Source organism: Ursus maritimus, unplaced genomic scaffold (assembly GCF_017311325.1).
Source record: "Ursus maritimus isolate PB19 unplaced genomic scaffold, ASM1731132v1 scaffold_28, whole genome shotgun sequence".
Taxonomy (NCBI): Eukaryota; Metazoa; Chordata; class Mammalia; order Carnivora; family Ursidae; genus Ursus; species Ursus maritimus.
Window position 1 is genome coordinate 28,738,051 of NW_024425341.1, and position 14,579 is coordinate 28,752,629.

A 14,579-nucleotide genomic window follows, 5' to 3' on the forward strand; every position below is an offset into this window, starting at 1 on the left:
ACCCAGATCCATACACTCACACACACACAATGTACAGGTATTATAATATAAAACATGTATATGCATAAACATTTTATACATATTATCTGTCTACATCCACATATACCCACATGCATACACATATGAGTGTGTGTGTGTGTGTGTGTGTGTGTGTATTCTGGCTTTTAACCCCCTGTGGAACAATATGCATAACTCTGCATGTGCTCTGTCTCTCTGTCTATCTCTGTCTCTATCTCTCTCTGGAGAGAAAGAGAACCAAGCTCTGATCTAAATTTAGTGTTCAGACAAGAAAGACATTTTTCAAAGAAAATAGAGGTTGAAGAATAAAAGAAGTTGGTAGAAAATTAGGAAGTCTTAGAAAAAAAGGAAAGAAAGATTTTAAGATACAGTTGATGGCCAAAAATCTTTAGCATCTTCCATGGTGGGGTCAGGATCTGCCATTACTTTCCTCCCTCTAATTCTCTGCTCTAGACCCTCATTCGTGCATCTCCCAGTGGGCTCAGAGATGGTTTTGGTCTTGGCAAAAGGTCCTGGGAAGCACTCTTGGTCCACGCTGTAGATCGCCGAGTTTCTCTGGTAGCTGGTCTCCAGACACTGGAACGGCGTGTTTCCCTGGGTATGCGCTGGACCGTCTCCCAGTTCTTGCACTGACCTCCATTGTTTCCTTTTTTTTTTTTTTTTTTTAAGATTTTATTTATTTATTTGACAGAGATAGAGACAGCCAGCGAGAGAGGGAACACAAGCAGGGGGAGTGAGAGAGGAAGAAGCAGGCTCATAGCGGAGGAGCCTGATGTGGGGCTCGATCCCATAACGCCGGGATCACGCCCTGAGCCGAAGGCAGACGCTTAACCGCTGTGCCACCCAGGCGCCCCGATCTCCATTGTTTCCTGAATCAAGTGTGGCTTTTGGCTTTGGTGCCTACCTGACAACTTGAATATGCTACTTCCTCACATTTTTGATTGGACTGGTTTGTCAGATCTTCAGGGTGGTTTGTCTTTGAGAGTGACATCATCCAGTCTCTGGTGCTCCTTAAAATTTTCCTCTTTTTGCTTTAGTCCTCTTTGCCTTTGTGTTTGTCAGTCTTTTGTGTTCATTCGGCGCTTGCGGTTTGACGCAGAATTACAAAGTTTGAGGAATAAAGAAGACAACTAAAATGTCACTGGCGACCAATAATAATGCAATGTCAAGAGAGGGAAGGTATTAGCTACACTGAAAAACATTTGATTTTTTAAAAAAATTTTTGTTTATTTATTTGAGAGAGAGTGAGAGAGCACAAGTGAAGGGAAGGGCGGAAAGAGAGGGAGAGAGACAAGCAGACTCCCCGATGCTGGGCTTGATCCCAGGACCCTGAGACCATGACCTGAGCTGAAGTCAGTTGCTTAGCTGACTGAGCCACCCAGGTGCCCCAAAAAACTTTTGATTTGCATCACATTCTAGATCATCCAAATGGAAAGATGAGGAAAACAAAGGGGTACTGCAGTTTTCTTTACAGAAGAGTAGCAGGCAGTAAAGGGGTGATTCTACATTTGTGGCTGCAGTAAAGCAGTATGCAGGGAACACTTTTTTTTCTTTTCCAGAAGCTCCTAAGCAGAGGGTGGATGTAGCAACTAGCCAAAAGGGAACACAAAATTGATTGGGATGCCAGACAGGAGGCATATAATGCATGATGTAGTCGCAATTGAACAAGTTTCCCTCGTTGTAACACCTGATCACAAGCCCTGTGTGATGTATATTTAAATCTTTTAGGAATCATGACACAATACGCCCACCCCAAGTGTTAAATTGTCAGCCTACACTGAGCATTGCCGGAGCTGTCAGGCTGATCCATGGGCAGCCGCTGACCTAGAAGCCCAGACTCCGAGAGCAAGAGGGAAGTCGAGCATTAAATGTGGGGCTGGGTTGAAAAGAGGGTGGATCAGGAAGTCAGAAGTCAAAAGCAGTGGAAGGTCAAAGCTGTGTAATAGCTCAAAAGCCCAAGACCACATGCAGTTTGTAGGTGAGGAGAGGGCAGTCCACAAAGCAGGCGACTCAAAAGGGAGGCGGGGACAGTGAAACAGAGGTAGACGTGGTACACGCGGGAGTCCTCATTCACTCCTTACTCTTGAAAGAACAAAACTTGATATCCGGGTGTAGGGCAGCCCCAAACTTGGGGACTTGGAGCAGGCAGGAAGGGTCAGATCTTCATCACTTGGGTTTCCTTCAGTCTTAGGGGAAGGGGAGCAAAGGGGAAATAATAGCTGGCTCACTCACCCGGACACTTGATGGACAAATGAATTCAGACATAAACCTGAGTCAACCTCTACTTCCAGTGAACTTTTGTAGCAGTGGCCCCATCAAGGGATCCATTCTCCTTGGGCCTCATTTCTTTTGTTTCTTTCTATGAGCTATTTTAAGTGAAAGCATCTTAGCGAAAGGAACCATCTCCTGTGGGCTTAGGGGACAAGTACTTTACATAGCTTACTTTCCCCATTCTTTGAAGTTTGGTCTGTCCTCGTGTTAGGATGAAAGATGGTAATTGATCTCTCCGAAGTTATTCTACCAGTAAATGGTAGATTTTTGAAAGACCTGTTTTTGATATTTCTCCCTCAAAAGGCAATAAATAATTTCAGATTTACTGGTCTGCCTCAAAGCATCTTGGCAAAGGAGAGTTAATTCAGCGCTCAAGGTTAGATCCACACCTTTAAGGCAGCTGCTATCAAAGGAGTGGCTACTATTTCAGGTGTTAAATAGCCAGAAATTAGGCTACTTATAGATGCGGAAAACTGAAAGCAGAACATAACCTGCCTCCTGATGCAGCGGTAGAAAAGTAATACTTAAACCGCAAATCACTAAGGTAGTTAGAAGTTAGAAGTTCCTCAGATTGAAGAAGAAAACAGTGGAAGAAGAGCACCTAGAATATTGTCCCAGGTAACCCCATATACCTCTCGGATCATTACAGACCACTATTCAAATGACAGAAAATGCCCAACCTATCCTTTCAAAGCAGATCCTAACACTGACTCAGTAGAAGAAACCATTCATCTGCTTAAGGATATTCCTACCATGAATTGTTACAGCTCTCTGCATGATACTGTTGCATTTATAACTCAGACTCTAATGAGAAGACACTTGCCATGAAAAGGGACAGCTCTTGGGCCTTAAGGAATCCTAATTTGCTGTAATGTTGCCAGTTGTGATTGTCCTCTGATAGTCCGAATCAGTATTATGTTTGGGAGGGTTGATGAGGCTTCCTTGACCATTTCTCCAGATGCTCTTGTCAAACTGGGCTTGCCTTAAATTTTACTAGAAAATATTGTATTTTTGGTCCATGTCTGCACTCCTGCTGTGTGGTTCGGAAATGGGTTTGAGTCTACCCATTCCAGTGGAATGTAACACAGTGGAGGCAGGTACCCCAGTAAGCTCACGTCTCTCCTGCCCTGTCCTTCTCCATCCCAGACTCCATCCTTGTTTGCAGTGGACTACCAAAGCAATGCAGCCAAACCCAGTACCCAAAGTTTTTACTGCCATTTCTTGCATGAGAAACACTGTTCATTCTCATATTAGGAGAAGAGAACTGAGTTCAATGTATCTCTTATTATAAAGTAAGGTCAGTAAGTATGGCAATTTGTATTTCTTCAGAATGCTTATATTTTGTGATAGTTGTCTGAAGGGAAAAAAGGAGGTGTATCTATCCTGTTTTTCCTTTCAATTAATGGACTTTCCCCACACTTTGTGCCTCCAAAGACTTGCCTCATTATCGTAAACTGTTCTTTTTATCTGCCTATTTAATATCAGCTGCGCTCTGAGGAAAAACAAAATGATTCCAGGATCCGTGGGCCCTTTCTTAACATCGAATTTTGATGTTTGAAAATAAATTTTTTTTGAATATCCTGGACCTTAACAATTAGTCTTAAATAGCTGTCTATTCATTTCAGTGTCATCATATAGTTTATTTTTTTAGTAAAATTAACTCAAATTCTGGCATGACTATCATCTTGGCTGATCGTGTGCTCTCTCACATTGTAAATTAGACTCTCTTCATGATATTAAAGGTCAGACAGAAACTTCCATTTTCTCAGTTGTGTGTGTGGTTTTGTTGTCGTAGTTTTGTCTTGTTTGTGAACAGACTCTGAGCGATTCCCCATCTCGCAACAGTTTACGGTCATTGAAGTCAAGACCATTCCCACTTGCCACTTGCAAATATGTTTCTACTCGCCATTTTAAAATTACTGTTGCCTTTGGATGTGGGAGAATGTCTTCCTTTGTCAGAATGGCAATGGGAGGCACTAGTGACAATTCCCTTCCCTTACGATTGGGACTGCACAAAGCTGTCAGTTTTTAAAATGACACTGCTGCACAGCTTTTCTTTAAGATGGTACCTTTCATTTTTGACTCCTGCTGTTCCTGACAGTTGAAATGGCAGCAGGAGGCAGAAACTAAAGTAAGTTCTCTTGGCATTTGCCCTTAGGTAGAAATTAATAATAGAAGAAGCAGACCCGTGCTTAAAAACAGTTAGTGTCAGATGTCATGCAACGGACTGTGACCAATCCCCTAATGAGGTGACCCAAACTGTCCATAATTTTCCAAAGCTAGCCTTCATTCTCAAACTTGCTTACAATGTTAATCTGTGTTCTTATACTTGGAGAGCCTTTGATATGTTCTGGAATCTTATGTCCTACTCCAAGAACTGTGCCCCAAATTGCAGCTCCATTTCTCGCTAAATCCTAAATTACTTGCTTTGAATTTTATAAATTGTGCGCTGTATTTTTTTCTTCTTACTCTGTGTTTCTGATTTCTGATGAATTAATATTCACGTCTTCCCCCACACCCCATGTAAAGCCTTACGCGATGGCAGATAGCTATGCTGATTTCAACCTAAACGTGAACCCCGCGGCTTTACAGATTTATTGGAATTGTATAGACTCTCCTAGCTTACTAGTTTATTTATGAGTTGCTGGATTTTATTGTATCTCTTTTTTGTCTGATGCCTTCTAGTTCTGCACCGTCAGCTGGTTTGTATCTAATATTTGCAGTTCCTTTCTTTGTGGATGGATACTCTATTCCCAGGGCTTGGGATCTGGACATACAATAGAATTTAAATGATCCTCTCCCAAACCCCATTTTGCTAGTTGAATTCCCATATTCAGCTCTGGGAATAAGCCAGGGCACTTAGCTATGTGGTTATGTATGAGATATACATTCTGTCTTTTTGCTCAATAAATTTTCATATCAGTTCCTCCGGTACTTGAAAAATGCCTTTGCATGTTCTTTAAACTCCTACACAGTCTCCCTTTCCTGACCCATCGCTGATGTATATTGATTTATTTATCACTTCCTTAGCTTCATTTTATAATCTTTTTAGCTCTCCCAAATGCCTCTTTCTCAAACTTGATTACTTCTTGTTTTTCTTATTTAGCCATTTTGGTCCATTTTATTCAGGGTATTTTCCTTACTAGATAAGCCTCCTACCTCTGAGGCAAGATAAATTGCCCTTGAACAATTCCTATTTCCTTTGGTTTTGTACAGATTCTTGATCATGTATTTTTAATTCCACCCAATTTGTGTAATTTTCCAATTTTTTTAACGTAAGCAATTTACCCGTTGAACGTGACTTTGATAAAAATTGATTATAGACAGTAGTTTAGCTTTACTATTATATATTCCTAACCTGTCATTCCTCTTACTACAAGCCATGGTAGGGGTTGTTCCATTTTTACCATCTTATGTTAAGAAACAGTATTTTCCCCATACCCACAAGTTACTCATTAAATTTTCATTTTAAAATTAGACCTGGATTACCTCTGATATTTTGGTTTGCAGCTCTACACTGATATGCCCTTATTAATTTTATTAAAATAATTGCCTCCAGTGCCTGTTTTCTCTTTGTCTGTATTGGTTTCTCTCTGAGGAAAGGCGATCTCACTATTTGCTCTAACGCAGACCTTCCAAAGCTTGGTTGTGTCGAAGAGTCACCTTGGAAGCTTTGGAAAATGACAGATTCTCAGGACTCATTCTAAACTTATGGATCTGAACTTCCTGATAACGATCCCAGGAAGCTCCCTTCATAACAAGCCCCCACTGAGAATCTTAGGTGAGTCAGTCAGGGATGAGCATTTGGGAATCAATGCTAGATGGTTTTCCATTGGAGACTAAGTGTGTTTCAATACTTGAGGGAAATAAAACAACAAAGATGGGAAACACGCTTACATTTATGAGATTCTCCATCATGATTGCATATTTGGTTTTTAGACTCCCCCGCAGGACTGTTATTTCTTTGAGCTCAGGAGCTGTGGCTTGATCATCACTAAATCCTTATACTTTGTCTCCATCTTGACATGGGAGGACATCCACACAGATCTGTTAAATATAGAAACTGTCTGAACTGCTTCTTATCCATGGGCATGGCTTCGTGAGACTCCATCAGGATGGTTCCATTTAAAATGATGGATTATTAAAACAGAAGAGAGAAATAACTTGCCCAGCAAAGAGGGGTGAGTGGAAAGAGCCCATGAGAGCAGAATTGGGGAGGGAGGGAGGTAGATCTTGAGGGCGTACAGGAAATGATTTTGAAGAAATTAAAATTCAACATACAATAGCCACTGCCGTCCAAGGTCACGTAGAGACAGTGTGAGTGTGTTGAATGTTTCACGGGTGTAACAGGATAGCACTCCTCACAGCTACATCGTCTTGTCTGCTGCCCTCAAAAATGGATTTTGGTGACACGAAGACAGATATCCTTAGGGAGGATTTTAAATTTGATTTCATATCCCTGGGGAGAAAAACACAAGAATAGAAGGGGGGTGGTGGTGGAGGCATCATAATATATGAATGTCATTTTAATTCCTTAGTTCCTGCATCCGTAACTAGTGAGGCTTTTATCGTGTTCTTCAACTTCATCTTGGGAAGCAGATCAAACAAAATCTTTTTAAGATTTGTATATATTAGCATGAAATTAATACATCAACTCCACAATTTCTCAGGAAAAAGTGCATCTCTAATCACTGAACAACACCAAGTCAATAACTAAGAGCTCTCATCGGTAACTGTAAGAAAACGAGTTAAAATACACCAATTTCAGCTTAGTGCCTTTTGTTCCAATCTCAGCTGTAGTTTGCAGGCTTGTGACACAGGTGTGCTGCAGAGTTGTAAGGCTGCAGAGACGTCATTGCAGGATGGCTGTGTTTCCTGGTGGCATCTGTAAGCAGGCGTCACCTCACTGGGGAGTAGGCCTGTCGGTCAGCAGAATAGCAAAATAGAGGAGGTGTGATCCAGACGTTGTCCCAGACTTTGCTGAGCTTCCTAATTATTCATCCTCCTTTAACCAACGAAATGTGAGCGGATGGGATGTAAGTGCCCACCTGGCGGCAGCTCTAAGAGTGTAGGCCATTTGCCTCTCTTTCTTTCTCTCCCATCTCACCAGGAGCTGCTCTGCAGCGATCTGGGGTCAGGAGTGACGAAGATGTGGAGCTCAGGTCCAGGCATCTTGCAATGCACGTGTAGTAAGGGCAAGTAATAAACTGTGTTCTTTAAACCTCTGAGGGATGTCTCAGTGGGTCAGTTGGCTAAGTGTCTGCCTTCTTCTTGGGTCATGATCTCCAGGTCCTGGAATCGAGCCCCACCTGGGCTCCCTGATCAGTGGGAAGTCTGCTTCTCCCTCTACCTCCCCCACCCCTCCACCCCCGGCGCCGTGTGTGCTCACGCTCTCTCTCTGCTGTTTGGCAAATAAATAAATAAAATCTTAAAAAAAATAAAGCCACTGAGATGGTGGGGCTTTTGGTTACTGCAGCGTTACTTTGATCGTCCTTACGGAGACGAGGGGTGTATAACATTTTGGCAATTCACTAGTTGCTAGTGCAGAATGTTTCAGTAGGTTTAGTTATTCAAGAAAATACATTTGCCCAAGGGTTCAAATATATTGCAAAATTTAACCACATAATGTCAGCCTCTTTAAAGAAAAATAGGTAATATAAAACCCTTTTCAATGACAACCAAATATAAAATCACTGAAACTTAACATTCAGAGACCCCAGAGCTCCATCATCTGTGTTACTGCCCTGTGTAGGCAGAAACACCCTGAACCGTGCTCTGCCCTCTGCGGAGGCTCGAGAGCCGTGTAACTCTCTGCCTTTTTGAGTCAGCACATTCTGTTATTGCAAATTATCATCATGAGACTGAACTTTCTTAGAGTTGTTGAAAGCTAGTCTCCTGAAGGTTACATTCCACCCTAATAGGGAATTGTCTTCTGAGTCAGCCAATGCAACTGCTAGATGACTGTAATTATTAGGCAAGATTTTTTTTAAATGTATATTTAGCAAAATCTTTTCCTTGTTGCTTACTTTTGGCAAGTTCTATCCTCAAGTAGAGTTTAGATTAAATCCATTTCACTGTTCACATGACGACTCTTAAAATAGTTGGAGACAGCTGTTATGTACCCCAAACTCTGTTCTCTAGCCCAGAGTACTCCATTTCTTCAACCATCCATTACCGGGCACCCTTACCGCATCTTCTCAACAAATGGATTGCTGTCCTCTATACAACGTCGTTTGCAAATGTCTCTTTTTAGATACACCGAGAACATGTGAGATGCCAAAAAGGGTAAGACAGTTTCAGGGTCTATGAGGAGATTCTTTCTAGGTATTTTACTTCTGTTTCTACAGCCTGGGATTGCATTTTCTTTTTTAGAAGTTGAATCAAGCAGTTGGATCATCAAAATGTCCCAGGACTTTTCCTCATCATCTGTTATCCAACTGAGGTTTTAATCTGTTCTTTTCTCATCTAATAGGGTTTTGGAAAACAATATAGAACTTTATATTTGTTGGTAATAACTTCAAAACTGCTATTTTAAAGTAAACCTTACTTAAGCTAATCCCACAGTGTGACAACTTAAACATTTAACTCTTTGTGTGTTTATAAATTAATACTATTGTAAGTGAAGTATTTCCCTTTTCCCTCAGTGTATTAGATTCCTGGGGATGCATGTTGCTATAAATTTCTAGCCAAGCCACATCATCACTGACATACTTGTTTTAAATATATCAGAGTTAACCCTAGCACGAGTACATTTTTAATTATGTACATAATAATTACAAATTATTAATTCATAGCGGTTTTCCATCTCATTCACGTTACTTCCAAGAAAAATAACCTACCCAAATGAAAGTTATTTAAAAATATTAAAAGTTTTCAATAGTAAATGAATAATAAGTGAAAGGTGTTCAATACTGTGTAAAGTACAAAACCAGGCAAAAGCAAACCGTTAGGTTTGATGTGAGGGTAGTGGTTCCCCGTAGGCTGGGATGGGACGTAACCAGATGGGGGCGAAGCGCCGATAATGCCTTGTCTCTCGATTAGCAACTAGACAAAAAGTTGGTGAAAATCATCCACCTGCTTACATCTGATGGGCATTCTTTTCTTTGTGTATCTCACACCTCAGTAGAAAGTTTGCATCAGACAAGTTGAATGCTTCCTTACTTGGAATTATAATCATACTTCTCTAAACTACTAAATCCATCCAGCCAACTCTCTTAAAGGTAAAACCTCTTTTTAGAGTTTCACCTGGGAGAAGTGTTGTTTTGTCTACAGAGCTGTCCTTATCTTGGTTTCGTTTTAGAGAAGCATTGTGGAATTATTACAAATGCACCTGTCACAAAGGCCACTTCCACAGGGACATTCAGGTGTGACAGCTCCCAGTAGAACCAGGGTTGTTCTGCAACTGGTGATGATTGGGTCGGAAGATCTCTTCATCCCCCCTCCCTCTACCCTCTCATGCAGGAAGAGTAACTCTTCTTTACATAGCCGGCTAAGGACTGTTAATATCACTTTATTAGATTGGCTCCAAGCCTTGTCTCCTACTTTCATAGCTCTCTGTTGAAATCTGTTGAAAGTGACAGAATGTGCCCATTAAAAATGATTTATTGCCACCTTTACTTCTGGACTTTGGACCAAACCATAATTAATAGTAAGTTAAAGAAAATGGAGTCAGTGGTACTGGAGACTAGAAGAAGAAAAAAAAATCCATAAAGGGAAGTAATGAGACACAGTAGATGTGGGCAAAAGGCATCAGAATAAAGAAGAAAGTAGAAAAGCAAAAGTACTGAGGGGAAAAGGAGAAAGGACAGGACATCAGACAAAGGGACACAGAGGGAGACCAGTGTTAAAGGGATCTCCCTTCCCTCCTTGTCCTTCCCCTGCCTCCCCCACCCCACTGTCTTTCTGGAGCCTGCCTGGTCTCTTAGCCTGAAACTTGCCCTGGTTCTACTAGACAACTTTCTACCTTCGCTCACCCAGGAAATCGTTCTTTTTTTCTAAACTATGTTAATTCTGTCAATAAACAGTTATTGAGAGCCAGGTACTCTGGCTCTCCGGATATCAGGGAAATCCTGCCCCCGGGCACTTGCACTTATCCTAGGTAAACAGTGGTTACGATTCCTTACCCAGTATGTGGCAACAAGGATCATATTCTTTGATGTATTCCTCCCAGGATGGTCCATTTGGATAGGTATTAGTTACTAAAATTCACAAGCTTCTAAACTCAAACCCAGTCTTTTAAAATTCCCTATGTGTTTGGAGGCTTCATTTTACGAATACGTCTGTTTTGAGTTTGGTTTGCACATATACCAGTAACTAACATTGTCTTTGGCTTAGGGTTTGTGATTGTTTTCAGTCTCTGTTGTCCTATGTTTTAAAGGTCAGGACACAGAGAAACAAACATTTCTTAAGTGCCTGCTTTATGTCAGTGCTTTCCTGGAAAAGTAGGATTGTATAAACAAGACACGCGATACATTCTAGAGAGGAATTAAAAGAAAAAAAATATCTTATATCCCAGATAACTAACTCAGGAAGTCACTGGTCGAGGAGCACTGGTGGATCTTAGTTTAACTTTTTAAATGTGGAAGTGATTGACTTTTCTTACATTATGTGTGACATCTGCAGGTCTAGATCGCCTTAATTTTGCAGTCACGGAATCTCTTTGGTATAGCAAATGCAGACAGAAGACTGGTCTCATGGGATCCAGTAGAGTTAAAAAATATTCACAAACAACTTTTAGAGAGGAAGTAAACTGACAAACATGACTGTGTGTCTCACACAGCAACGTGAGCACGTGCTCACAGAGCAACAGTGAATCCCTGATGACCCGACATCAGCACTTGCTTACTTCTAAGAGCAGAGTCGAGCTCTTTGCGAGCACGTTACTTCTTAATTGTTTTTTCCGCTATCTGAGGATATCCCATGTGATATTCTGACTTCTTTAGAGACCTGGACAATCACACTCCATTCATCATCTTCAGAGTGAAAAGAAAGCCATATTACACCCAGTTAAGGGTGTTTCTTTGTTTCTTGCAATGTTGCAACTTTTCTCTGCATTTTGGTATGTAAAATTTCTACCTCTACTAGAATATACAAAATTATCATAATATAATGAGGTTGATCCCCCGATAATAGGCTTAAACAAAATAAAATTGTAGAGATACCTAGCATTCAAAAGACAAGCTATTACAGTGAATGATTTAATAATTTTAAGCAATTAAATATTATCTCTTAACTGTGCTCTCTCACATGACTGGCATTTTAAGGCAGATGGTATCAGTTGCAAACAAAGGTTCTTTTGATAAAGGCTCTATTGATACTATAACAATAAAGTTAATTCTATATAATAAATCAATTAATGCATAATCATTGGGGGAAGTATTATGTTTCCTGTATGTATTCTAGAGGTAGGATAAATATCCTAACACAATTCCCTTTCTCAGGCAGAAAGAAAAATACAAGGGAATATATAATTAAATGGTTAATTGTGTATACTTGATAATGATTCGTATGTATACTTGATGATTATTAAGTACACTTGCTGGAGGATTTAAGGAAGGGGAGGCCATGAGGGCTGGAGGGGAGATGTGATCCCGCAGGGTTAGGTCATACTTAGATGAGTGGAAGAAAGTAGGAAAGATATTTTTGGCAGGCCTAAAAACTTGGTATTGAATGTGAGTCTTTGAGGAGACTGTGAGTACAGCAGTGGATGTGTGCTGAAGTACAGTAGGAGAGGAGGTTAAACTGGCAACTAGGACCAACTTATAAAGAACTTGAAGGCCATGAAGACTAACATAAGCAAGAAGGAACACATGGGCAGGAGCAAGAACATTTACTCGTCATGTATTACAAACAATAACAGGCAACATTTATTATTAGCTTATCCTGTGCCAACACTGTTCTAAGAAGTTTGCATAATCTGTATTTTATATAACCCTCAGACCAACCAGGGTAGGTATCATTACGATTTTTATTTATTTTAAAGATGAAAAAACAGAGACACACAGAGAATAAGTCACTAGACTATTTTACACAGATGGTATGCAGAAGAACCAAGATTTAAGCCGAGGCAAGTTGGCTTCCAAGTCCATATACTTAACTGCTTTGCCATCCGACGTCACCAGGAGGCTCTATGCCTAAAAATGTACACAGCCCTGGAAAATATGTATCATTATCCCAATTTTCAGATTGATAGGTTCAGTGCCCACAAGCTACAACTACGTCAGTTATACTGCAAACCTCCACTTGGCCTGCAAACACGATACAACACTGACTCTGATTTTAAATGCAATAAAAGGAAACTATCTAATCATTATATTCAACCAATAACTATAGACAGCAATACTTTGCTGTAGGTGCTGAAGATTTAACTCGGGGACTTTGTAATTAACCAAATATTTTATTACGTATCTCTCCATTACCTATATGAATTGTGGAGATGCTCAGCTACTAGTATTTCTTCCCAACTATCAACACTACTTTGGCTTATTCTGAATTCAGCCAAACCACTCCCTACACCCATGCTTTGAAGACAAGACAGGAAACGGAGACAAAAGAGCCTAGTACCACATGAGGAAAAACAATGACCAAGTTTCCTCTTGCATGGAGCCAGCTAGAGTGGCTTGAAAGAACAGTTTGTTAAATATTCAGGAAGTTTGAGAGCTGCTAGTTATAGTCTTGGTAGCTTGAAATGAGCCATCGTGAGGTGTATCTACACCACGAAAATGGGCAAATGCTACAAATTAGGAGCTTTCTTTCCTTCTTTCTTTCTTTCTTTCTTTCTTTCTTTCTTTCTTTCTTTCTTTCTTTCTTTCAGATTTTATTTATTTATTTGACAGAGAGAGAGACAGCAGCGAGAGAGGGAACACAAGCAGGGGGAGTGGGAGAGGGAGAGGCAGGCTCCCAGCAGAGGAGCCAATGTGGGGCTCGATCCCAGAACGCCGGGATCACGCCCTGAGCCGAAGGCAGACGCTCAACTACTGAGCCACCCAGGTGCCCCCAAATTAGGAGTTTTCTAAAACAAATCCAGTCTACCAGCACACTACTGTCCTACTTTTCCTTTATGAGTTCTTTTGCCCAGCACACCTGCTGTTTGTTTCCCTTTTCTCATCCAGGAGAACTCAGGAGGAGGGGGAGGGGATTAATATCTTTTGAGCAACTGCTATATGCCAAACAGTAAACTTGTTCTACATATTATTTGATATTTATGGCAACTCAGTGACTAAAGTGTCAATCTCATTTTCAGACTAGAAAACTATGGGTCAGAAAGGTTACTTTCCCAATGTCAAACAGACAAGAAGAATTGGAGCTGAAGTCTATACATGGCATACATGATTTCAGAGCTCCTAATCTCTCCATTGAATCCCACTGACTCTGGCTGTTTGGAAGTCAGTAAGTTACCCTCCTCGGTCCGTTTAGAGTTACTAATTTTGAGATGCTTTACTAAGTGATTAACAGAGGTTGCTTTGTTCCTTGATTGATTCCACAAGTACTCAAAGAGAACTCCCTGGGGCCCAGCCTGGCAATGAGAGGCTCATTTAATGCCATGAGATAGAAATGAGAGAGAGAGATGCTCGGACAGGAAGAGCAGTGTGTGGAAGGCATTGCCTCCTATTCAGAAGCATTTAAAAGTAGTTTTTTGGGGGAAGCAATTATAGACTTCTTGACACCCCCAAAATCCTACCACATTCCTCATCCAGTTGAAGTTGAGCCTGAAAGCAGTGCTTAGTACCTGCTCTCAGAGACACCTTCCAGACCATGTGATTCAGGAACTTAATAATGGAATCTTTGTATACTAGAGCCCCCCAAAATGGATACCTTTTAAAAAAATTACTATTAAATTCTGTTTTTGATAGGTGGAAATAAACATGATGATGTGTCAAAGGTATATTTGTCCTAATAATCGAATTTTGTTGTAGATTCTTTGAAACTTGAAGGTGCAAGTCTCCCAAAACCAACTGTGGTGTTCATTATTTATTTATTACACTGTAACTGTTGATAATTACTAAAATTTTGGCCCTACTTTCCTCTTCAATAACTTAATGATTATAATAATACCTTACAAGGTAGAATGACAAAACCTAGTGCATGTAATTTTTCCAGTCTACCTTTCTAACCAACTTCGGTCATTTCCCTCTAGAACCCTTAATTTTAGTAGAACTTTTCTTCTAACTATTCTTTGGTCATCCATTTGAGCCTTGCTTCCCTGGAATGCCTCTTTGCTCTTTGTCCCTTCAGTTTTGTTCGACGTGAAGCCTTACGTCAAGTTTGATTCCCTCTCAAAGTCTTCCTGT